General features: G+C 41.2%; 1 protein-coding gene across 3 annotated transcripts in view; it reads right to left on the bottom strand.

Moving 5' to 3' along the window:
• The window catches only part of LOC149312622 (metabotropic glutamate receptor 3), a 134,703-nt gene extending 120,994 nt beyond the window's left edge, over positions 1-13,709 (bottom strand). For 2 of the 3 annotated variants that reach the window (XM_089525019.1, XM_089525018.1), the window contains exon 1: positions 13,160-13,708. The gene's annotated coding sequence lies outside the window, so the exon portion shown is untranslated. Of the gene's footprint in view, positions 1-13,159 lie in introns of all 3 variants that reach the window. The other variant, XM_089525020.1, reaches the window with a different exon arrangement.
• Between the last annotated feature and the right edge of the window lie 10,598 nt (positions 13,710-24,307).

Here is a 24,307-nt window from a genome sequence, read left to right as displayed (position 1 = left end):
CTGTAGTCTTCCATATGTTGTTAAACTATAGTTTCCATCATCCACGATGATCTTTTGCTGGCTGGGGTTTGTGAGAGTTGGAGTCAAAAATGTGTTGGAGTTGGAGGGTAATGGTTTCCACAGGCTTAAAAGATCTCAGGTTGCAGACCCTGTAAGAATGTCGACTCAGGAACCCAGAAGCAGAGGACAACACCGTAAGATAGTTAATAGCAGTAGATGGCAGCAATGCTCTGATTCTACCATGAGGGGGGCTCCTTATTTTTGATGTAACAGTTTGGTGGATTATTGTGCTGGTTCACAGAAGTCTCAATGGTTATAAACAAGGATACTCTAACCTGCCTAAATGGCCTCACAGGGCAGTTGTGAGGATAAAATGGAACAGTTGGACCATGTATCCTAAAGGAAATATGTGTAGGGGTGGGGAGGATATTCATTAAATAAATCAAATTTACTCATCAACAAAACCAATGGAAGTATATTAGGTACCTGAAGGTACCAATGGAAGTATGTTAGGTACCTGGGAATGAATTATTAAGAATACAGGTACCAAGGGGAAATATATTTACCAGATCAATGGAATCAGAAACATGACCACTGCAGCATTTCCAATACTAAGGGCATGGAGTGGAGATTTCTTAAAGAGGCTTCCAGTAAGACCGTTTTTTTCCCTTTTTCTTTTTGCCATCACCACCAAGGGACCTTCCAAACTGCACAATTACAGCACAAATTGTAATAATTTGTAGTTTGTAGTTTGGCGAAGCACTAGATCTCTCTAGCTGAAAATCCTACACACCCCTTCCTACACTGCAAATTCCAATATCCCATAGGCTGTTGCCATGGCAGTTGAAGTGGAATCATAACACTATAATTGCGCAGTTGAAAAGGGCCTCAGTAAGTGGGAATGGAAGTACACATGGAGTGGTTGAGACATTGTAGGGTGGGGTACATTAAGACACTGTGCAAGAGGATCTGAATATTGGGAATGAGTGCTAGAAAAAAAAGTATACTCTCATGTTTTTTGGATGATTGCTCAGTTTACAGAGCCCAGTTTTTAAGTATGCCAAAAGTAGTTCATCTATTACTACTCCTTATATTCACCCAAAAAATTAGATTAGTAACTTTGGAGGGAATATGCTTAATCACAGATTTCTGTTCATGATGAATGCTTGAAACAGCCTGCCAACACTCACAGTGAGCATGACACAATTAGTACTGCAAGAATTCAGTATCCATCCCATGGATAGTGTGGTTGCACAGCTCAGCAAAAGCATTTCCAGGCCCACATTCAGCACTCCTGAGAGTTTCTTCAGAATTAATATATTCTTTCCTTCTCAGCACAATGAAATTTGGCATAGCTGCATGTAACTTTATAAGATCATTAACCAATCATAATGTGTGTTTAGTCACATTCTAGTTTCTGTCCTGTCCTTCACATGGGAGCATAGGGTCCCCTCCCCCCTTGAACTCATTCCCAATATTCAGATCCACTTGCACAGTGACATAATGTACCCCACCCTACAATGTTCCAACTACCCCATGTGTGCTTCCATTCTCATTTAACCGGAGGGGAGATATGGAAGTGATGAGACAGAAACAAAGGAGGTTATTGCATTTCATTTTTTGCCCAATCTGGGCACAGGTTGGGAATGGGCTTGAACAGGTGAAAGTGGGTGCTATCACACAGCAAAACACCACCAGTAGACTACAAGCCATCCCCCAGTCATGCTTAGCCCACTGATTTTGAAGTAGAGAAGCTTTCCGTACTTCTGTATTTCAAAATCAGTGGACTAAGCATGGCTGGAGGATGGCTTGTAATCTCCTGGTGGCATCAATAGCATTTTGCTGTGAGATAACACCTGTTTTCAGCTGTTTAAGCTCATTCCAGCCCGTGCCTGGATCGGGCAAAAAATGAAGTGCAATAATCTCCAAAGATGAGATGAGAAGAAAGGAGATTGAGTGGCAAAAAGACATGCATGTGAAACGGAAAAACTTTTGTTGCTTGCTTATTCCGTGTTCCCCTTATTTTACTTTAACTACATTATGTACAGTATATAGATAGAGGAATCAATTGACGTGTTAAACACAATGAGTGATGTTGTCTGTAAAGCAAAGCAATTTGTATAGATGATGTATGACACATTTCCAATAAAGATTTTTTTTTAAAAAGAAGACATGTGAGAAAAGGGATGACAGAGAGAGGAACACAGAAAGAGGTAAATACAGAGAGAAAAGCTAATGTCAGAGAGAGGGGGTGGGGATGAAAAAAGAATCCAGAATATGCTAGATTCCAGAATAAGGAGACATTCTTTAAAACTATTTATCCCTTGTGGCTGAGAAAAAGATAAACACCCCCAGTTCTGTGGGATGAGACTGCATTGCCTTTGAACAACCAAATAGCCAAGACAAGGTAAACAAAGATGATTAATGCAAAATGTCTGCTCAAAAGTATGGTTGGAAGGACTTTTGGCCAGGGAGGTTTGAATACAAAAATACCCCAAGACTCAGCACAATTTTGATAAAAGAAACTGTGCTGGCTATGATTGTGTAAACTAACCTGGAGGTCAGTTTATAATTAGAGCTGCATGAAAAAGGTGGTTCCTAGGAGGAAGTAAAACTGCAACTGTATTTTAGATGGTAAGAGTATGCTTATGTAATAGCACAATGTGCAAAACTCCTCTATTTTATCCTATTTTATGTTTAATGTAGTCACTATCTTGGGCTGAAGGTTTTCAGAAATGTAAGAACATCTAGGGTTTTTTTCCACCTGATCTTCTTGTGGCCATTCCTGTACTTACCCTGTAGCCATACCGACAATTTCCTGGTTAGTAGTGACTCTTATAATGCCACACTCACCATGGCAGGAATGGAATGATCCAGAAGAAAAGGGCAGTCTTATGTTTTTTACATGTCCTATAATGCAGAGTACCTCTGGCCCTATGGCCATATCCTCACCACTATTCCAAAATTTCCAGGCAAATGCAGGGTAAAAGGAAAAATCCTCTGGATTTTTTGAAAAAAGCCCCACATTCCATGCGAATCCTAAGGAGCATCATGTGCTGGGGCGCAGCCACGATGGGGTGAATACAGGGTTTGCCACAGTTGTAGACAAGCCCCATAAGACAATGTGCAAGAGCTACTTAATTTACTTTATCTTTCTCCACCTTTTACTTGCTTCCCACTTGTAGTATATTGTGATTTGGCTTGTGTAGACCAGGGACAAGCAGACAGAAGTCTTGTGAGATGAGTTTGCTTAACTGGGCTAATAAATAATAATAATAATAATAATGATAATGATAATAATTTATTATTAGCCCAGTTAAGCAAACAAACAAACTCATCTCACAAGACTTCTGTCTGCTTGTCTCTGGTCTACACAAGCCAAATCACAATATACCACAAGTGGGAAGCAAGTAAAAGGTGGAGAAAGGTAAAGCAAATTAAATAGCTCTTGCACATTGTCTTATGGGGCTCCCTCCCTTCTTCCACTGTTCTCCATTTATCTCTGATTGATGGACTATGATTGCGTTGCGCAGAGGGGCAGGATAATAATAATAATAATAATAATAATAATAATAATAATAATTATAATTATAATAATCCTGCCCCTCTGCGCAACGAAATCATAGTCCATCAATCAGAGATAAATGGAGAACAGTGGAAGAAGGGAGGGAGCTATTTGCAAAATAAACACTGAGAGATAAAACCAAATATCTACTGCTACCCCCTGCAGTTGTATGTACAAATACACATCTACATTTAAGTCACTACAGACATGGGATCCTAGCACAAAACTCTACAATTGGATAACAGAGATGTACAAAATCCCAGTTAACATCTTTTACAGATATGGATCATGGAAGCTGAGAAAGCAGTGTGTAATACAAGGAATTTTTTTTCATATTATTTGGAATCAGAAACCCTTGAAAATCTGCTACAAATGACTGTGAGATGTTAGAAGAGATCCCCATTTCTCTTTTGCTTCACATCTAGTATGGCCAGTATCTTCCAACTGCCCACACTAGATTCAAAATGGGAGCGTGACTGAGACAAATCTATGGAGAATACCAGGTGGGGTGAAATTGGGAGCGGGGCATAGTTATGGAAAAGTAACACGATCACGCTGAAGATTTTCAGATTCCGGAATGCTTATCCAGGACTTAGCCCATGAAGAACCAGCAATGCTCCAGCAACAAATCATTCACTGGCAAGTCCCATGTATGTTTGTTGCTGGAGCATTGCTGGTTCTTCATAGGTTTAGTCTTGGATAAGCACAATGTATCTGAAAATCTTCAGCATGATTGTGCTACTTTGCCGGGAGTATGCCTTTTACTCCTGGTCCCCCCCCATCTGATAATCTATAGGACTTGGAAACAGGTAATTATGGGTAATTAGTGAAACAGAGATTAGTTCTCCATGCTTGCTCTCTTATATTGATTTTCTCAGCAGATCTAGCTGACAACAGAAGACGGAGCTGAGGTATATTCTTTAATTAACAGATTTGGTTTAAGCAGTAAGCATGAAAGGCTATGTGAAAGATTGTAGGGGTGGGGTGAACCTCATTGGGAGGAGAAAGCAGAGGCCCCAGGATCTTTTTTAAAAATTAAAATGTCAAAATTGTAATGTTTTAAAGAATTTATATTGAAATTTTTAATTTTTTATTGTTTTTAAATTTTCTTTAAAAACATCACATTTTAACCAGCTCTTCTCTATGCTTATGTAAATACATTTAGGTTGTGCATATGATATTGTAATTTGAAGGTATAGTTTTAATTTTGCTAGTTGTTTATGTCACAATTATTTGCATTACACTCAGTGGTATATGGGAATTATGATTTACAAGTAACATTTGTGCAAAAAAGCATTGCTAAGGATTCTGTATGGTGTGAAATAGGAAGAGGTCAATGGGTGGGCGGTTACCACACCAGGTGACACCAACCCTAGGGATGCCACTGGTGTGCTGCAGAAATAATCCAGTTTGATGCTGCTTTAAATGCCATGGCTCCATGCTATGGAATTCTGGGAATTATAGTTTGTTGTGGCACCAGACCTCTCTGAGAAAGAAGGCTAAATATCTCACAAAACCCCAAAACCTAAAATGTCACTGCAGTTAAAGCAGAGTCAAGCAGCATTATTTCTGCAGTGCAGATTCAGCCTGTTTCATTGAATTAGGCAATAGTCCTAATGATAACTATTCAGGAGTAAGCCCACTGAATACAACACAACCTCCTTCTCAGTGAACTGTGTAAAATTCTGCTGTAAGAGAAAACAATAAACCATGGCTTTGTTTCCTCTTCTAAACAGTTGTCTTGATAGTGCAAATTTCATTTAAATAGCCCCACAAAGAAACTTTAAATAAATCTAAAATCACCTTTCTGTATATTCAGTGGATTATGTTTCTTCTGATTCCCTCCTCCTCTTGTTTGCCCAGAGAATAAAAGATGATACATCTCCCCCTGACCCCCATCTGAGTTTTAAAAATTGCTGCAATTGCATTTGAGTTTACAAATTCCCCAGTCTGTCTCAATTTTTTTCACAAGAATGCAAAGTTCAGTTTAACTGAACAACTAATTGGAGATCACTTCTGGGCAGAACAGGGGCAGAGTAAATAAAATGTTACTGGGACATGTCTTGTTCAGTTTGTGGGGATTTCAGGTCAGTAATGAGGCAGCTTAAATTATGATTTGATATAAAGTAACTCTTTTGATTGCTATTCCTGGAATTGTCCCACTGGACAAACTTTCCATTTAAAACTCATTTAAATAAATCAATTGCAGGGTACATTTTGCTTTGAGTAAAATCCTCCTGCCCCTTTGTAAACCTGTGAATGGAGGCAGGGCATGGTTTCTGATATGCTGGTGCATACAAGCTACCTCAACTGTTCAGTAGTCTGATGCTTGCAAGTGTTTGACCTCTTGTTATATTGTCTGAAGGGAAGAATTTGCACAGGAAATAGTTACACGCTTTGGATACTCATCCAGCTTGTGAATCTTTGCAGGATATTATATTAGAAGCATAGCAAATGGAAGCACAGCTGAAAAAAACAGTTGCAAATTGGGAGGAGGTGGAGAAGGGGGTTGCTCAGGGAGGTGGCAGTGGCAGTGGCGAGGATGGCAAGCAGCGCTGACATCCTTTCTTCTTCCCTCCTCTCTTCCAAGGAGCCCTCTGCCGGGAGGGGGACCCAGGAGGTATCTGCCATCAGAGAGTGAGGAGGAGCAAGGAAGTGGCTTCCAGGGTTCCCCGTCACCTGGAAAGGAGCAGAGAGGTGTTCCCCTCCACAGCTCACCCACCCATCCCTTTGTCTCTAATGATGGTGCAGCCTCAGGGACACGCCGCCATTGGGGACAACAGACTTACCATATATACTTGACTATAAGTTGACCTCATGTATAAGTCAAGGGCAGGTTTGGGGGCCAAAATTGTAGATTTTGATATCATCCTTGGATAAGTCAAGGGTAAAACTTAGGGACGTGTATCAAAGGAGCTAAATGATGAAGCAAAGGAAAACAATGCCAAAGAACCTACAAAATTCTGGCAGGCATAACGTTTTTGGCTCACACTAAAGGCTGGATGGAAGAGAGAGCAGAGGGAGGTCAGTGCTTCCAGGACACTCTTGCCTTTCACCAGGGGATGGTTCCCTTTTTAGTAAGAGTTAAAGTATAGTATTTACATTGACCCATGGATAAGTTGATCTTGGTTTTTGGGGTCACTCTTTTGACTAAAATTTCTAAACTTATACATGAGGATATACAGTAAGCATCCACAGATGAAGAAGAAGGGCTCAGCCATCTCCAGCTTCCTCACCTAGGCCTCCCCCACCACATGCCCTCTGAGATGGCTTGGTGTGCCACAGAGAGCACGTGTGCCACAGGTTCGCCACTATGGCTCTAAGGGAATATATAAAGAGAACATATTCCTGTGTTACTCAACTGGGCACTGCAGCGCATAAACTGCCAATCAAAAAATATCTAGGATGGGATTGGACTGCAACTCTTATCATCCACCACCTTGCCTATGCTGGTTAGGACTGAATTGTAGTCCAATAGCTAGAGGACTATATCTTGCATGTGGACCATACATGTGATGGGATATTTCCACTAGGCCACAAATGGGCATTTTGTAGTCTGTGGGAAGTACATGTGGTCTATTTGCATGTCTTTGAATCCGTAAGATTTCTGCTTAAAGCTGAATCTTCCTGCCCCCACACCCCTAGTTTTTCAGAGTTCAGTAGGAGGGAATGTGTTTTGTGCTTTCTCTGTGTTTGGGCCATCAGGATGGGGAAAATATTTATTTTGAAACTACAGACAGCTGGGTGTGTCTGCAACAAAGACTTTCATATTTTGAAAGGTGGCCAATGTAACATTAAGCAAACTGAGACTGGTATTTGTTTTTGTTGGATGTATGTAGTGGTAGCAGATAAGACTTGCAGCATCTTGATGGAAAATTTGAAATATCATAAGAAGGAATGGAGTAATAATGAAGAGTACATGATAAAATATGAACTGAGAAAGGAGAATTTCTGTGTTCTTTGATGCTGGTGATTACAAGTGGGGTTTGTTTAGAGTAAGTAGTGGTAGGTTATTCTGGATGAATGGCATAACATTTTGAGAGGAGTGGTGGTACTCTGGATGCACCCTCATTATGATCTGAGTGCACCTGCTACTTTTCATGGTCAATGAAGTATCTCGGTTCATCTTGTTGCGCTTGTAAGATCTCCCTTTATATTATGTCTATGTCTTCACTATAATCTATCCATATATGTTTTTCCCATTAAGAACCTGCATCAATTTTTCAGCATAGTGCCTTGGGGGAAAATACCATGATTTCTAAATCTTTCTCTCCATCGCTGTCTGATGTTTTAATAACTTAGATGATATTTTAATATTATTATGTGTGAATTATAATGTTGTTGTTTTTGGAGGAAGGGACAATGGGGTTTAGTTTGTATTGTTGTATTGTTGTACTTTATTGTTGTTGTAAGCTGCCTTGATCCTGTGGGAGAGGCAAGATAAAAATAAATTATTATTATTATTATTATCTTGCTTGCTTGCTTGCTTTCTTGCTTACTTTCTTGCTTTCTTTCTGCTTTCCAAGCACCATTGTGCTTAAAATTGCTGTCACGCCATGTCCTGTTATGAAATACCACACTAGCATAGCTGCTGGTGCATCTTCTGTAATGACTAATGAATTGGTGCCACATGTCTCAGGAATGGGGCATAATGACAACCGATATATGAGTCAATCAAATTGTGTTACATTCAGTATTGATCTGCCGTTGAACAAATGATATGAATAAATCCTGGGGAGACCAGAACATGGATCTAAAAATGACTTGGAGCATTTCAAGAGAATAAAATTGATAGATATTCTTTCTATGTTGATAATACAAAGAGAGGTCAGGATCTATGGAGCTACTTAGATCACCCAAGGGCTAGTTTGTGCTCAGTACTAGTTTTTATTTTGAACAGAAGGCAGCCTCCAGACTTACCAGTAACTGTTTCAAAAACTTTCCCGCAATTAATAATGCATACATAAATGTTGTGACTGTAATACATTTCTGAAATCAGAGAAATGTGAAAAGCTTTTTGGTTGCTTAGCTGGTTCTGGAAGATTTCATTTTGCACTATTAATGATTATGGTTTTAATAATTTTGTTACTGATTTGGAAAATGGCAACTCATGAGATATAAGGAAGCAAATAATAACTATAGGAAGAGTGACTGCGGAATGTGTTACAGATAATGTATATTCTTCTGACACTCTATTGCTTAGACGATGCTCTCCACCAGTGTTCAGTGTTTGAGTGTAAGGTGTGGTAGGAATCTTGCATAGATGGGAGTTGAGGGGAGGAAATAAACAATCATAAGGAATAGAAATTTGCTTAAACAGGGAAAACAGCAGATTCCCAGCATCCAGTATTGGCTTCCCTCTCTTCTATTAAAGGTTGCATTCCATATTGTAATTGCCCTTATGCAAGTTTCCAGTTCTTCCTCAGCAGACATTGATTGTCTTCTTGTCATCATTTTTGTGTTTTCAGATAGATATTGTGTTCTCCAGTGCTTACTTTCCTTTCTCTTCATAGAAAGTGCTTATGTTTTGGCTTCTGCACAGCAGCAGTCAGAAATGCACTAGGTGCAGATTTCTCTGTTGCCGAATCCCATACCAGAAAAAGACTGCACTTGTTGAGCTGCTGTGAATTGTGCCTCCATTCAAGACTTAACAGAGTCTTTTGCTGAGCAAAGAATTGTGGCGACTTTATGCCTAAGATTTTCAGCAGCTGATATGGACCCTCTTCCTAATTACTGGAGGCTTTTCAGAGGAAAAAGATGTAGATTATTTATAAAGCTGATTAATCAAATTCATTGGTGCAGAACTGGTTCACAGCTCAGTTCTCCCTTTTACTCTCACACTGTCTGTAACTCCTGTTGGAAATGGAAAGATCAGCAGAGTCTGACTTCACATTATACTCCCAGTTAGGGACCAGAGAACTGACCAGAGAATGCAGAACAAAACCAGCTTGGCCTGCTGCTCTTGCACTGATGCTTGATGAGAAACCTGCAGGTGAAGTGTTTCACAGTGTGGCAATAAATATTACTCCTCACCAATGCCAGTTCGGCAGATCAACATGCTATGAATGGTACATCCACAGAAGCCAGCTGAAAAGTTGGCACCCGAAACATCAGTTTCTCCTCATGCCACTAAGATGGCAAATCGATACACAGCCTAGCCACCAAACATAGTACAATTTACTTTTAAACAAACAGGGAATAGGACTGGACACCACACATATAACCTGAGCTTCAGTCAGAGGCATACAAGTGCAGTGAGACTTACTTCTGTGTCCACATATGTAAGTTTGCATTGGATCCATCCAAAGCCACAATGGCTTCATACTTCTCCACAGAGCAGGGATAGGTCAAAGTACATTGTACTCTACTCATACATTTATAGAAGATAATAAAGAATTTCCCAATAGCAGAAAAACCAACTTCCAACTATCTGAAACTAGACTGCTGATATACAGCAAAAAGGAATAGCATTTTGTATGAAAGGTTTGTGAGTTCATTTAAGTTCTGAGACACAAAACTGATTCCCAGCTCAACAAGTGCAGTCTTTAATTCCATTTCTGTATGTTATGTAACTTTGGAACCAGACTTTGACTGGTGGGTCTTAAAATAAAAAAGCAGAGGATATCTCACAAGTCTTCTACAAATGTGTTTGCTCATCTTGTGTTGAGTTCTTCATCTAGTAATGATTCGCAACTGCAGATCTAGAACAGTTTACAACATTAATGTTTCCTCATATATTTAACTGCTAATCGCCAATGCAACCAACTGACCTAAATGTATGTATGAACCATTGATAAATGTTAAGGAATACACTTTCCCCCCTCAAACACTTATAAAAGAATCTGGAATTTATGTATATATTCTGTATCTATGTATGCATTATGCATTTCATGTCCTGAATTTATGCTTGCATACAACAGTGCCTTAAAATGCCCAATTTATTTAATATACATACAGTGCAATCCTATGCTTTTCAACAAGGAAATGGGTTCCATTATGCTTAATGGGTCTCATTTTCAGATAAAGATGTATAGGATTTTGGTATCACATTATTGATTATTCTTAACTTTATAATGTAAAGTTATTTTAATCTCCATTATACAGTGTTTGAAAAACAATAATATATGTTATTCTTTGTGTGCAACATTTCATCACATAGTTTCTGGATAATTGGTTCAGTAGATGTCAGTGTACTAGAAGATATTTTGACAAAGGAGTAGAAAAGACTGCACTATTTCACCTTATCTCACACTAATTGTGTGGTTTTGCTCACTAATCGAATAGTTAAGAAAGATTTCTTTTTACATCCATATTCTCACATGTGCCCCCAAACATGAAGAATTTGCTTCGAGGAATCCAATTTGCCTAGATCTTTTAAAAAACATTTTTTTTGCCATCTAATTTTTCTACAGTAAATAGCACTGTAATTGCTTGGATCAAATCCTTCAGGTGGCAATATAATTCATGCAGAAGGCAGAGACATGTATTTGGAAGGTGTTCCCATTGTTCTCTGACAGTGCATTTGATCAGGTGATTTCTACACCTTGCAAATTGTTATCATGAATATTTAACCAAACAGGGGAGTGTATCTGTGTGACTGGAAATTTGGGCTAAGGAAGCAGTGCCCTCGGGCTGTTTGACTTGCCATCCAGCCAAGGCAGATACTTGAAAAGTAAAATTTGACATGCATGCACACACACCAGTTGTGCACCAATTCATCACATTTCCTAAAGATCAAGAAACATAGGTTTTTTCCTTAGGCAAACACATTGTAAAGCTATGACCTAGGTTTTCCACTTCTATCCTGATTTATACATACAATCTGAAATATTGAAACAGAGATTTAAAAATTACAATAAAAAAGATGGAAAACAATGTACAAGTCCTAAATTTATATATGTAAATCTCCCTCCCTCCCTCCCTCCCTCCCTCCCTCCCTCCCTCCCTCCCTCCTTCTTTCCCTTCCTCCCATTTTCTCTCTCTCTCTCCCATTACAAAGTCAGGTATATGTTCTATATGCAGACATGTCTGCTGACATATGCATATATCCAAAACACATACAGTAATGAACATAAAACTGGAAATGCCTCGTACAAGACAGCTGGTTTTTTAATCATGTAACCAAAAGGAGGCAGCTTAGGTTTTTCTAGAACCTTTTTTTCTCATGGAAACACAATGGGAACAAGGGCCCATCTGTTTTAGCTCCTTATCTGATATTAAACTGGGTGGATCTATTGCGAACTCTGATGTAGTTGGAGGTGCTCCTGGAAAAGTCCCATGGAAGTGAATGCTTACAGCATGAAAGCACTGGGCCTTCCCTGAGAGAACTTCTTGGGGGGGATTGGGCCCAGTGTGTTAAAATGCAGAAATAACAAGGCCATGATCAATTGGGCATATAGGAAGCATCCCCCAATATTCACATTAGACCGACCTGTTTGATCATCTCAATGCTATCACAACTCTCAAATTTCATGTGTGTGTTTCTGTGTGCATCATGTGAAGAAGGCACACATTCCTCCTACCAGCCGTCAGATTTGAGGTCCGAACCGCACACAAACAACAACAGCAAGAACATGTAAAACCCTTTCAAGTGCAGGATGCATCACAGTCCTAGCTTCCTAACCCCATCTCCCTTTTCTTTGAACATCTACAGAGAGGTGACAGAAACAGGAGGGACACACTTTGAAAGAACTGAATGTACTCCTGTGCAAAGAGCAGCAGCAGCAGCAGTTTGGCCAAAGCCAATAATAATAATAATAATAATAATAATAATAATAATAATAGTGCTAGGCTTTCAAACTCCCATCCCTTCCTAGTCTACACTCCACTTTTTCTTGGGTCCCACATCTACTTGCTGCAGGAGTCCCATCTCCCTCCAGATACCTGCTAAGTCTGACTCCTTTGCCACTGGCCAGCGCTTGAACTGAAGTTTCTTTCCTTTCCTTTCCTTTCTTTCTTTTACTGGCAGGATTGGATTTATCACTATTTTGCCATGCCACCGTACAAGCACAACTCTTGCCAATGAAACTTCCAACACTCCTCCAGCAGAAACATCCTCCCAGCCCTTCAGCCCACCACAGAGGAATGAAAGGGACTTGAGAGGGTCATCCCCCAAAAACATTTCCATATAGAAACATCATCAATAACAACAAACACACACACAAAAAATTGGCCTTTCCCTAGAGGTACGCTTATTTCCTCCAAAATGCCCCAAGAGAAAGAGAACGGGAGACACACACACACAGATAACCATATTCAACCTAAAAGACTGAAGGAGAAGAAGGGATCCAGATCACAAGAGTTTTGGTTTTGTTCCCCCCCCCCCTGCCAAGACTACCTTTGGATCTGATGATGATGATGATGATGATGATGATGGTGATGGTGATGATGATGGTGTTGATGATGATGATGATGGGCATGCCTAGGCATCATCCCTTCCTTCATCACAGAGAACTCCATCATCATCATCATCATCACCACCACCACCACCACCACCACCACCATCATCACCACCACCACCATCACCACCACCACCACCACCATCATCATCCTCTTCTTCCTCCTCAGGACCTTCTCCCTTCTTGCTGTCCTTACCGTGGGTTGGCGTGGTGGGCACTGCCAGGCTCCTGCTCCGAGGGGCATCCTTGCCCTCTGCCAGTCCCTCGACGATGTGGGCTGGGCGCTTGAAAGATCCAAAAGGGATTGGCTGCCCCTCCTTTTGGGACGATGGCCCTCTCCTCCTCCTGCCCCCTGACCCTCTGGAGGGGGTCCCAGGGGCAGCACATCAATGCCAGGGGTGCCAGGCTGGGCAAGAGGCAGAGGAAGGGGACAGAGGAACTGAGCCTCCCAAGCTCTCCTCCTCCTCCTGGCTCCTGGGAGGATGCTTCTGCTGGGGGCCTATTGGAAGTTTACTCTCCCCTCCAAGCCAGGCTCCCCTCCTTTGGGCTGATCCCTTTCTCCTCCACCTTCCCTTCTTCCTCCCGGGGACATAGCTAAAGCAGAACCCTCCTTCTGTAAGTTGGAGCCCCCTCTCTGTGATCTCTCCTCCCCGACTAAAAAAGGGGACCTGGCAAGGGAAGGCTGGCAGGAGGAGGACCCCCTTCGCCCGCCCCTTCCTCCCAACTCCTTGGGATGCTCTGGGGATGCGGAGAAGTCCGCTCAGGGACCAGGCAAGAGCATCCCTTCGCCCGCTGGTCCCTCCGGGAGGAGGGAGAGCATGCGGTCTCCTAGCAACCCCGCGTCAATCTTCCCGGGCTGCTGCTCCGATTGGACGCGGCGGAGGTCGGAGCCACGCCCTCCCCACACTCCTCCAAAGCTGCCCAGCGCTGCCTTTGCTTTGCAGACTTCCAAGCAGGAGCCCCCAGGCTTTGGGGGGCAGCCGGGGAGAAATTTTGGATCCAGCGCCCTCTCTTGCCTCCTTCCTTCCTTCCTTCCTTCCTTCTCTCTCTCTTTTATCTCTTTCTTTCTTTCTCTCTCTCTCTCGCCCTCCCTCTCTCTTTCTCCCTCCCTCCCTCCCCCTCTCTCTTTCTCCCTTCTCTCTCTCTCTTTCTCTCCCTCCCTCTCTCTTTCTCTCCCTCCTTCCCTCCCCCTCTCTCTTTCTCCCTTCTCTCTCTCTTTCCCTCTCTTTCTCTCCCTCCCCCTCCCCCTCCCTCTCCCTTTCATTCTCCCTCCCCCCTCTCTCTTTCTCCCTTCTCTCTCTCTTTCTCTCTCTTTCTCTCCCTCCCTCCCTCCCTCCCCCTCCCTCTCCCTTTCATACTCCCTCCCTCCCCTCTCTCTTTCTCCCTTCTCACTCTCTTTCTCTCCCTCCCTCCCTCCCCCTCCCTCTCCCTTTCATTCTCCCTCCCTCCCCTCTCTCTTTCTCCCTTCTCTCTCTCTTTCTCTCTCTTTCTCTCCCTCCCTCCCTCCCCCTCCCTCTCCCTTTCATACTCCCTCCCTCCCCTCTCTCTTTCTCCCTTCTCTCTCTCTTTCTCTCTCTTTCTCTCCCTCCCTCCCTCCCCCTCCCTCTCCCTTTCATTCTCCCTCCCTCCCCCTCTCTCTTTCTCCCTTCTCTCTCTCTTTCTTTCCCTCCCTCTCTCTTTCTCTCTCCTTCCCTCCCCCTCTCTTTCTCCCTTCTCTCTCTCTCTCTCTCTCTCCCTCGCTCCTTCCCTCCCCATCTCTCTTTCTCTCTCTTTCTCTTTCCCTCCCTCCCTCCTTCTCTCTCTCTCTCTCTCTCTTTCCCTCCCTCCCTCGTTCCAGAGTGGTTGACTGTCAGGTTCCCTCCTTCTCTCCCTTTGAATAAGCAGCCCCTTCTCAAACTATTCCCTGTGGTGCAGTGTCCTCCAAATATTTTGGACTTCCATTCCAAATCTAGAATCCCAGCCCTCATTCCCACTTACAGAAAAATCGACATGCGATCCGAATCAGTGTGATCCGATTTGACCATGGGATCATGGTTCGCACTACACTTGCCCTGATTGCATATTCTGGCATCAAAAGAACCCACTCGTGGTTCCCGTTCACAAATGAATGGATTAAAAATGATTCAGCTCCAGCCGGCCGAAGGGGAAATTGGAATCAATTCCCAATCCGCTTGTGGTTCACACTGGTGCAGAATCGATTTATCAAAAAAGCAGAAAAAAATCAGCCCCAAAAAGATACGGGTTAAATGGAAGTGCAGAAAATAAACTTGCTCCCTCCTCAATATGACACCCAGTCAAATATTTAAACTGGGCTACCATATCTTCTCTTAATCTTCTTTTCTCCAAACTGAACATACCCAGATTCATTAGTGTTTCCTTATAAGGCACAATTCCTGACTGTTGGCAAGGCTAGCTGGGGCTTCTGGGAGTTGAAGTCCCGAACACTTGGAGGATCAAAGTTGGGAAACATTACTGGTTTCAGCATTGTACTATTACTCTGGAGACCAGGTTTTGAATCTCGACTGGGCCATGAAACCCACAGGGTGACCTTGGGCAAGTCACACACTTTCAGCCTCAGAGGATGGCAATGGCAAACCCCCTCTGAAGAACTTGCCAAGAGTGCCTCATGATAGGGTTGCCATAAGTCAGAAATGGCTTGAAGGCACACAACAACAATAATAGATCTCACCGGTATGTAGTGGTGTCTTTGATTATTACTGCTTTTTAATTTTTTGACACAATGTTGATAAAATGCATGCATAAGAGCTGGAATCTTGTTGGTTGGTTCCAGCTAGAATTTGTTTTTGTTGTGTGCCTTCAAGTCAATACCGATTTATGGCAACCCTAAGGTGAACCTATCATGGGATTTTCTTGGCAAGGTTTGTTCAGAGGAGGTTTGCCATTGCCTTATCCTGAGGCTGAGAGCATGTGGGTCTCATAGTTGAGTGGGGAACTGAAACTTGGTCTCCAGAATTGCAGTCCAACACACAAACCCCTACATCACACTGGTTCTCTCCAACTAGAATAGACCTACTGATTCAGTTGTTGAATGGTGAGTCTACAAATAGGCAAATGTAAATGTTTTAATAGCTCTACTATAGACTAACAATACAATTAGACCATATTATTTTTATTTTTAAAAAATCTGGACAAGCAAAATATATTCAAAGAGTAAAGGAACAGAAAGTGATATTCTAACATCATTAGCGTTGTTTTATTTTTATTTCTTTAAGATAACTTTTATTGGAATAGGAAGTAGGTAACATATTCTAAGCATGGATAATCTAAATATATAAATTTAAATATATAAAAAGTATGCCTATAAAGGAATACAAATATAAGGAGATACTCTTATTGCAAACACTATGCAGCTAGAACTGTAAAACAAACCTCAGCAAACTGATATATATATATATATATATATATATATATATATATATATAGTAGAACTCCAAGCTCAGCTACTATCAAGCTGTTTAAAATTATTTGGTGCTGCATAAACTATATATAATAGAAAAGGCAAGTCTTTCAAGAAGCTTAATCCAAACACTGATAGTCTTGTACCCAAGGCAGAGGCTAGGTATTCTGCTATTTACATGCTCAGTCCCTTGCAGCACATTCTGGTAGTGATGGTCCCAGAGCTTTCACATATCACAAAAGCAATTGGGATTAGAAATCCAGGCTGTTACATTGGGCATAGGGAGGAAGTAAGTTGTTTCAGTTCTATGCATGTGGTTTGAAAGAAGTCCATGCGAAGAATATTAAGATCTTTTTTCCACAGGTCTTTAATGTGCGATAGGGTCCATTTTAAGACAGTGGCAGAAAGAGAAACAAAGGTATAATATGGTCCACAGGGAACAGTGATAGCTATTTGTTTTAGACAGTGGGGTACTGGCAACTATTAGACAAATGCAGAGTCGAATCAGCAGCCTATTCCTTCTAGGTCATGGAGTATGGCTTTGGATTCTTATTGCTGGAGAGGTAACAGGATTATTATATACTTCATGTAGATATTGGCTGGCCACTGTGAGAACTAGGTTGCCTTTGGTCTGATCTGACTCTGATGGTTGTTTGAAATTAAGAATTGTGATTTCACGATGGACAACTAAATGTGAGAATGTGGTCACTGTGATCATATTATTTTCAGTTGAAATTTTAAAAAAGTTTTATTCTAAAAACATTTCTTTTTTTAAAAAATCACATTTTAACCCAAATACATTTAGATTGTGCATATAATATTGTAATTTAAATGTATAATTTTAATTTTGCTAGTTGTTTATATCACAACTATTTGCATTACATTCAGTGGTATATGGGAATTACAATTAACGAGTAACATTAGTGCAATTCTTTTTTTTACTAAGGATTCTGTATTGTGCGAAATGGGAAGAAGTTGGGGGGTGATGACACCATGAGTTACTGCACTGGGTGACACCAACCCTAATGACACCATTGTTTAAAGGCACACAACAACAACAACAGAAACAACAACAGCAGCAACAACAACATGTTAAGTGAGTGTGCCAAGCTTCTTTGAACAGGACGTGTTTGATAGTTCTAGGAGCCAGCATGGTGAAGTGGTTTGAGTGTGGGACCTTACACCAGTTTTCTTTCACATTACAGAATTAAACCATTATGAGACCTAGTGTGGCATAGTACTTTTGGTGTTGGTCGTGATGATCTTCATATAGCTATTGACGGAGAGTGTTACCTTGCTAGTGCTTTTAGACCTCTCAGCAGCATTTGATACTGTTGATTGTGACATCCTTTTGGAGCACCTGGGAGAGGTAGATTCCAGAGGGTGATGCTTGGGAACAGTTGCTCTTCAAACTGAGAGCTCAAATTTGGTGACCCTCAAGGCGCCATCCTGTCCCCAATGCTATTCCACATCTATATGAAGCTGCTGGAAGAGATCATTCGGAGACATGGGGCGTGGTGTTATCCGTATGCTGATGACATCCAAATATATTTCTGCATGCCTCGGACTGCGGTTCAGACCAAAGACAGTATCTCTACTCTCTACTCTACCGCTTTAAGACACTCATTATGGACTGAATGAGGAAAAATAGACTGAAGCTGAATCCGGATAAGACGGAGGTACTCGCTGTTGAGCCACTAACCCAGGTATAAGGATAGGTCAACCGGTCCAAGCCGGGGTCACACTCCCCTTAAAGGACTGTGTTCGCAGTTTGGGTGTGCTCCAAGACTCGTCGCTTCTGATGTCAAAATAGGTAAATGCGACAGTCAGGAGTGCTTGCTATCAGCTTCGGCTGATACGCCATCTACATCCTTTCCTGGAACAGAGGGACCTAGAAACAATAGTATATGCGCTTGTAACCTCACGTCTTGATTTCTGTAATTCTCTCTACATGGGGCTACCCTTGTGCCTAGTCTGGAAAATTCAACTTGTTCAAAATTTGGCAGCTTGAGGTGACCACATTACCCCTATTTTAAAATCTTTGCACTGGCTACCAATTAGTTTCTGGGTACAGTAGAAAGTGTTGGTTATGACCTTTAAAGCCCTACATGGCTTGGATCCAACCTATTTGCAGGATTGCCTCCTTCCATACAATCCACCCCGCACACTGAGATCCTCTGGGAAAAACCTTCTTCAACCAATTAAGACCAGGTTGATGACGGTTTCCCAGAGGACCTTCTTATCGGCTGCTCCCAAATTATAGAATGGCTGTTGGAAGAGATCTGGAACATCACAAATCTTGACAGTTTCAAATGGGCTGTCAAGATGGATCTCTTCTGACAGGCCTTCCCTGCATGATCCACTCGGTCTTCCTTGAATACAAATCATCACAAAAGAATACCCAAACTGTCCATCCCTTTGTCTTTGTCGCTAACTGACTGTCTATTAATCTATTTTAAATGTTTAATTGTGTCAGTTTTAGTTGTTGACTGTTTAATAATATTTTAGTGGGATAATGTTGGGGGGTGGAGGAGGTAACTAATGGGATATATTTTAACTGTATGTTGTGTTTTATCTAATGCTGTGAGCCACCTTGATCCTATTGGAAAGGCAGCATATAAATAAAACATTATTATTATTATTATTATTATTATTATTATTATCTTATTGATATTGATTGACATATTGAAATCTTAAATTACAGAGGGAGAGGGTAAACCTATGTGGAACTTGGAATAAATGACTTTTTGAACTATGACTCTCAGATTCTCACAGCCAGCAGGGCTCCAACTGGCCTCACTGGCTGTGGATTCTGGGAACTGCAGTCCAAATGTAACTTTTTCAAGCTCTCGACGTGCACAGAGTGTACAGTCCATAACAATACAATCAGCAGAATCAAGTGCATGTCTATCTGCCTTCTTTCATGGATAGAAATTCAGGGATAGTAATAGTAAAAAGGAGAAGGAAAAATTAAAATGTTTAAGCAACTCCAACCCATTACCTTTCATCTCCTCCTGGTACAGGTGCTCTCATTACTGCTTTTCATTAAAGAACAGAACATGATAGAAAAGAAGGCTTTCATATGTCTGCTTTAGCTCTTAAAGTGTGGATTATTGCTTGCAAACAAGTTAGTGAAATGAGAGAAATGGCCAATCAGTGTTGTACATTACATCTATAATGCTTCCATTTCAGATCTGTGCCACTGATATATGTTTGTGGGTGGAGTGATAGAATTTCCCATGCCACTGGAGCAAAATCAATAACTGTAATCTCACAGTGTAGTGACTCATCCTTAAGAAAGTTAGATCAAGATTTCAAGAAAAGTTCATCATATTCACAATTAAATATAGTGTACTAGTTACAATTACCCTTTAACTTCCTTGAAGCATAATCTTATGCATATCTATTTGGAACAGAATCAATTGCCACTGAGCTGAACAGATTCCATTCATGCATAGAATAGATAAGTGCTGGTGAAATGCATTCTCCTTTCTCTTGTACCATATAAATCAGTTCTAAAGTCACTCACCCTGTTCCACGATTAGAGGTATGTCCCCCCAACTGTGCATGGAATCCAGTGGGACTTTTTTCCTAGTAAAGTGTATACCCAAGCAGCACAATCCAATACTTTTCTACTCCGCTTGTCAGCCACTTAAATCATATTGGTTTCCCAGGTCTCACTCCACCTTCTTTTTCCCTTTTGCTGAGCACCAACATTCCCATAAGAAGGACTTTATAGTGCATACTTCCTCTCTACACATTTACTTATTATCCCAGGCCACAATTGATGCACAATCTTTTCTTTTCCCAGCAACACCATTTGATAACACAACCCATCATCCTGTATTAACACACATGTGCCCAAACACAGCAATTAACTATGGCAATTCTACCTGAACATTCCATAAATAACATATGTGTTGTGTGAAGAAGTGCTTCATATACTTTTTTCATGGGGTGAGTGGGTAAGGAGACTTTTGGCAGGGTGGGTTTTTTCCCCTACTGCACCATGTTTTTACAGAACCTGGGAATGTTACCTTTTTGGACTGCAGTTCCTATAATCCCTATGTCCATGTTGACTGGGTGATTCTGGGAGTTGTAGTCCAAAGGGAAACTTACCCAGATCCACTCTCCTGTGGGTCTTGGGCTTCTAAAGTGGTTCTGTGTCCGAAACTTGATATTGCTCAGAGCGAAACTTTTGCATTCAAGTCTTGCTTTTTGTTTTGCATTAACAATATACACCAATCAACAGACAGTCATGGCAAGCTAGCAGTACAGGCTGAACTTATCTGTAAGGATGACCGTTGGCACCTATATTCTGTCTGGGGACAGAATATGTCAAGGAGAAGGAAAGGGAAGAGTCATTTTGCATTTGACCAGAGAAGAGGAAAGGAATTGGCATTATTCAGTTGGGGCTGGTAAGAAATATCAGGAATCCTTTTTTGTTTGTTTTTGTTTCGTTTGGAAGAAGGAGGGCAGAAGGAAAATAATTTTATTTTGCATTAAGTACTGCCAGCCTGCTTTCCAGCTGCTCAACATGTATGTTGACAAGAATTCACAAGGAAGGAAGTCAGCTATAATGAAATTGTCTATAACGTGCTTCAGCAGAACGTCCTGTTACATGGGAAAGTGAAGACCAGAAAACAATTTATTGTTTCCTGAATCAGTCAGAAGCTCCAGGGACAAGTTTTTCTTGATTTTGATTCTCTTTGGAATGAAAGATCATTGGAGACTTAAGGAACTTGTGTAATATTTCAGTTTACTTAAAACATGCCAGCAATGCAAAGATCGAGGTGTTAAAATGAACATATCTTCTAGCAGCAAATCTACTGTTGCACGCATTGTATTTTCAAATGGGCAGCTCAGACACTCCAAAAGGTGTCCTCCAAAACTCAGTATTCTCCTCTATCCCCATATCTGTGTTAAAATGCTTTTTTAGTTGTTAATCAAAGATGTTCCATCTATTTGCTGAACACTGGCTCCTATCAAGAGACCTTTCCATGGCCACTGAGCCATTGGCCAGTAATCGTCCTGTCAGAATTGGCGGACAGATTTGACTAACATTTATGAGAGTATCACATCTTGCTGTATCATCTCAAGATCTTCTTCAGCAAATCAGTTTATCATCTGTCTTGCCTCCCTATATAACAACATAGGACCATATCACATTATACAGTTATAGCAGTATGACTCCCCTTTAACTGCCTTGAAAAGATCCTATGGAAACCTGGGGTTTGTGGTTTAGTGAGGTGTTTGCTGACAATTCTAAATTCCCCTCCTAACATTGCAGTTCCCAGGATTCCATAGGATGCAGCCATGGCAGTTCAAGTGGCATTTTGTTGTTATCGCTGTGTGTCTACAAGTCATTTCTGACATATAGCGCCCTTAAGGTGAACCTATCAAGGGGTTTTCTTGGCAAAATTTGTTCAGAGAAAGTTGGCCATTGCCTTCACCTGAGGTGAGAGCATGTGACCTACCCAGGGCCACCCAGTGGGTTTCATGTCTGAGCAGGGAATTGAACCCCGGTCTCCAGAGTCATAATCCAACATCAAATTACTATGCCACACTAGCTCTCATAGTGTTCTAATTCTGTAGTGTGAAAGGGGCCTGGGGTATGGTTTGTGCAATGAAACAATTTAGCATACAAAACTTTGAGAAGCCTTTTTTTACATACTGGTGTACACATGTGGTGGACTTGGCATAAGGAAAGACCAAGCCCCTTGTCCCTTCTTCTGACTTCCTCTATCCATCTGTAAGGCACTAATAAATCTATATGCAGACATGTTCCCTAGGCTCTCTTATTACAATTAGCAATCCATGGAAATCAGAATTCCTACAGTGCATACACACACATATATACTTTCTTTCTGAAGCATTGGCTTGACACTTAGTGGGGACTGAAAGGGACAGCCTTGTTCTTCTTTCCATGCATGACATAGCAATGAATTGGACTAGAAGGAGCAATGTAGAAGCCATTAATAACTTAGGGTTGTCAAATTGGATGGAGGATAGGTAGGGCTCCTGTAACTTTAATCCTTAACATACCTTGGAGCAGAACAAGGTACTATAAATCTCTGTCAAGTGGGATGAAGGTACTTGTCTTTCTTCACCCTTCCAAACTCTATTTTCAGCTGTCCCCTCCCTACATTCCTCGGTCGAATCAGGGGAGCAGGAGTGTCTGTGACAAGATCAGAGCTGGACTACAAGAAAATCAAAATATATTCGTCAGACCTATTAAAAATTACAGCTTTCTCTCAGATTCACTGTATGAACTCAGTGTTTATATCCACTTCCTCTGTGAAGGTAGTTGGGAAAGTGGGATGGCATAGGATTAGCTGGGGCAGTTCTTCTCAAACTGGGACAAGTTAGAGGATTTGGTCTACCAACACGTTCTCATGGTAACACATTGTCATGGACCGGAGCCATATATCGGGAGCATATAGCTCCCTTATAGAAGCAGCTTCACAGGCTACTGGTTTGTTTCCGCGCACAATACAAAGTGCTGATCATGACCTATAAAGCCCTACATGGCTTAGGTCCAGACTGTATCTCCCCATATGAACTAGCCAGAGCCTTTAGATCCCCAGGAGGAGGATTTCTTTTGGTCGCACCACCATCCCAGGCTCGCTTTGTGAGGACACAAGAGAGAGCCTTCTTGGTGGCTACTCCCACCCTATGGAACTCCGTTCCATGGGAGGCTAGGCTGCCCCTCTCCCTGCTGTCCTTTTGCTGACAGGTAAAAACATTTTTATGCAGGCAGGCTTTTAAAAATCATGCAAAGGTGACTTTATTTAAGGGTGTTGTTTTAGATTATTTTTTTTAAAAAAACTTTCGTATGTTTTAAATTTTAACTTTTTAGTGTTTTAATTAGGTTATTTTAATTGCCTTTTAAAAATTTGTTTCCATGTGTTTTTATATTGTGAGCCACCTTAGGTCCATTTCTGGGAGAAAGGCAGCATAAAAATAATAAAAATAAAAATAAAAACAATAAAATAAAATAAAATAATTATTAACAACCCATATCGTAATAAGCTCTGCTCCCCGCCAAAATATTAAGACCCTCTAATTCTGTCTATTTTCTTCCTTACATATTACCTGAAGCCTATTTTCACCTCGGACTCTGTCTGGTTCAACAGTGATACACAAGTGTGTACACATGAACACACATATCCAAACTCTCCCTCTACTGGTTGCACCTAGTGACTGCAGTTAGTGTACACTCCAGGTTTCTGTTATGAAATGTTTCATTCAAAACTTGGCAAGTGCTTTGCTCATGCTCTCATGGGGATTATAAATTTCTTCCTAAATAATTACATTGCCAATACCATCCAATCTATTTTGCTTTGGGCTATAGTCAGCTTTGGGTTGCTGCTGTAGACTGATATTTTGTGAGAATTTTGACTGTCTCTCTTTCTCTTTTCTCTTTCATTCTCTCATTCTTTCTCTCATAAACACAGACAGCAAGCTGGTTATACATCTTTCCCTTCCTAGTCTCTCAAACATCCCATACGGATGACCTAGTTTACATATTTTTGTTAAGTTCCTTTCGGATTCATTGACAAGGCTGTTTTGCTTATTGGGGTTATGCAACATTATCAAGCTGTGAGCCACTTAACAGCCATCGGCAGTCTAGATTTCAAGGCCTGTTTGTGATTCCTAAAGCAAGAAAAATGCCATAAAGTTCAGGGGATTGTTGTCATGGGCAGTGACACATGGATCCATTTCCTCAGTAATTCCATCATATCTGTAACCCACCACATGCTAAGCAAGGCAAAAGAGTGATGTTTCCCTATTAATGTGCAACACCAGGGTGTGTGCAAAAATAAGAACATCTGCAGCCTACAGGCAACATCTTTTGCAAGTCTAAAAACTCCATTTGAGCCTGTTTTTATTTTGTCTGCAAATGTATTTCAGTTTCCTCACACA

Source organism: Sceloporus occidentalis, unplaced genomic scaffold (assembly GCF_023333645.1).
Source record: "Sceloporus occidentalis isolate IW3139 unplaced genomic scaffold, rSceOcc1.0.p SCAF_5, whole genome shotgun sequence".
In the NCBI taxonomy this organism is placed as follows: Eukaryota; Metazoa; Chordata; class Lepidosauria; order Squamata; family Phrynosomatidae; genus Sceloporus; species Sceloporus occidentalis.
The sequence above is the reverse complement of the archived record's forward strand: the minus strand, read 5'-3'. Positions and strand labels throughout refer to the sequence as shown.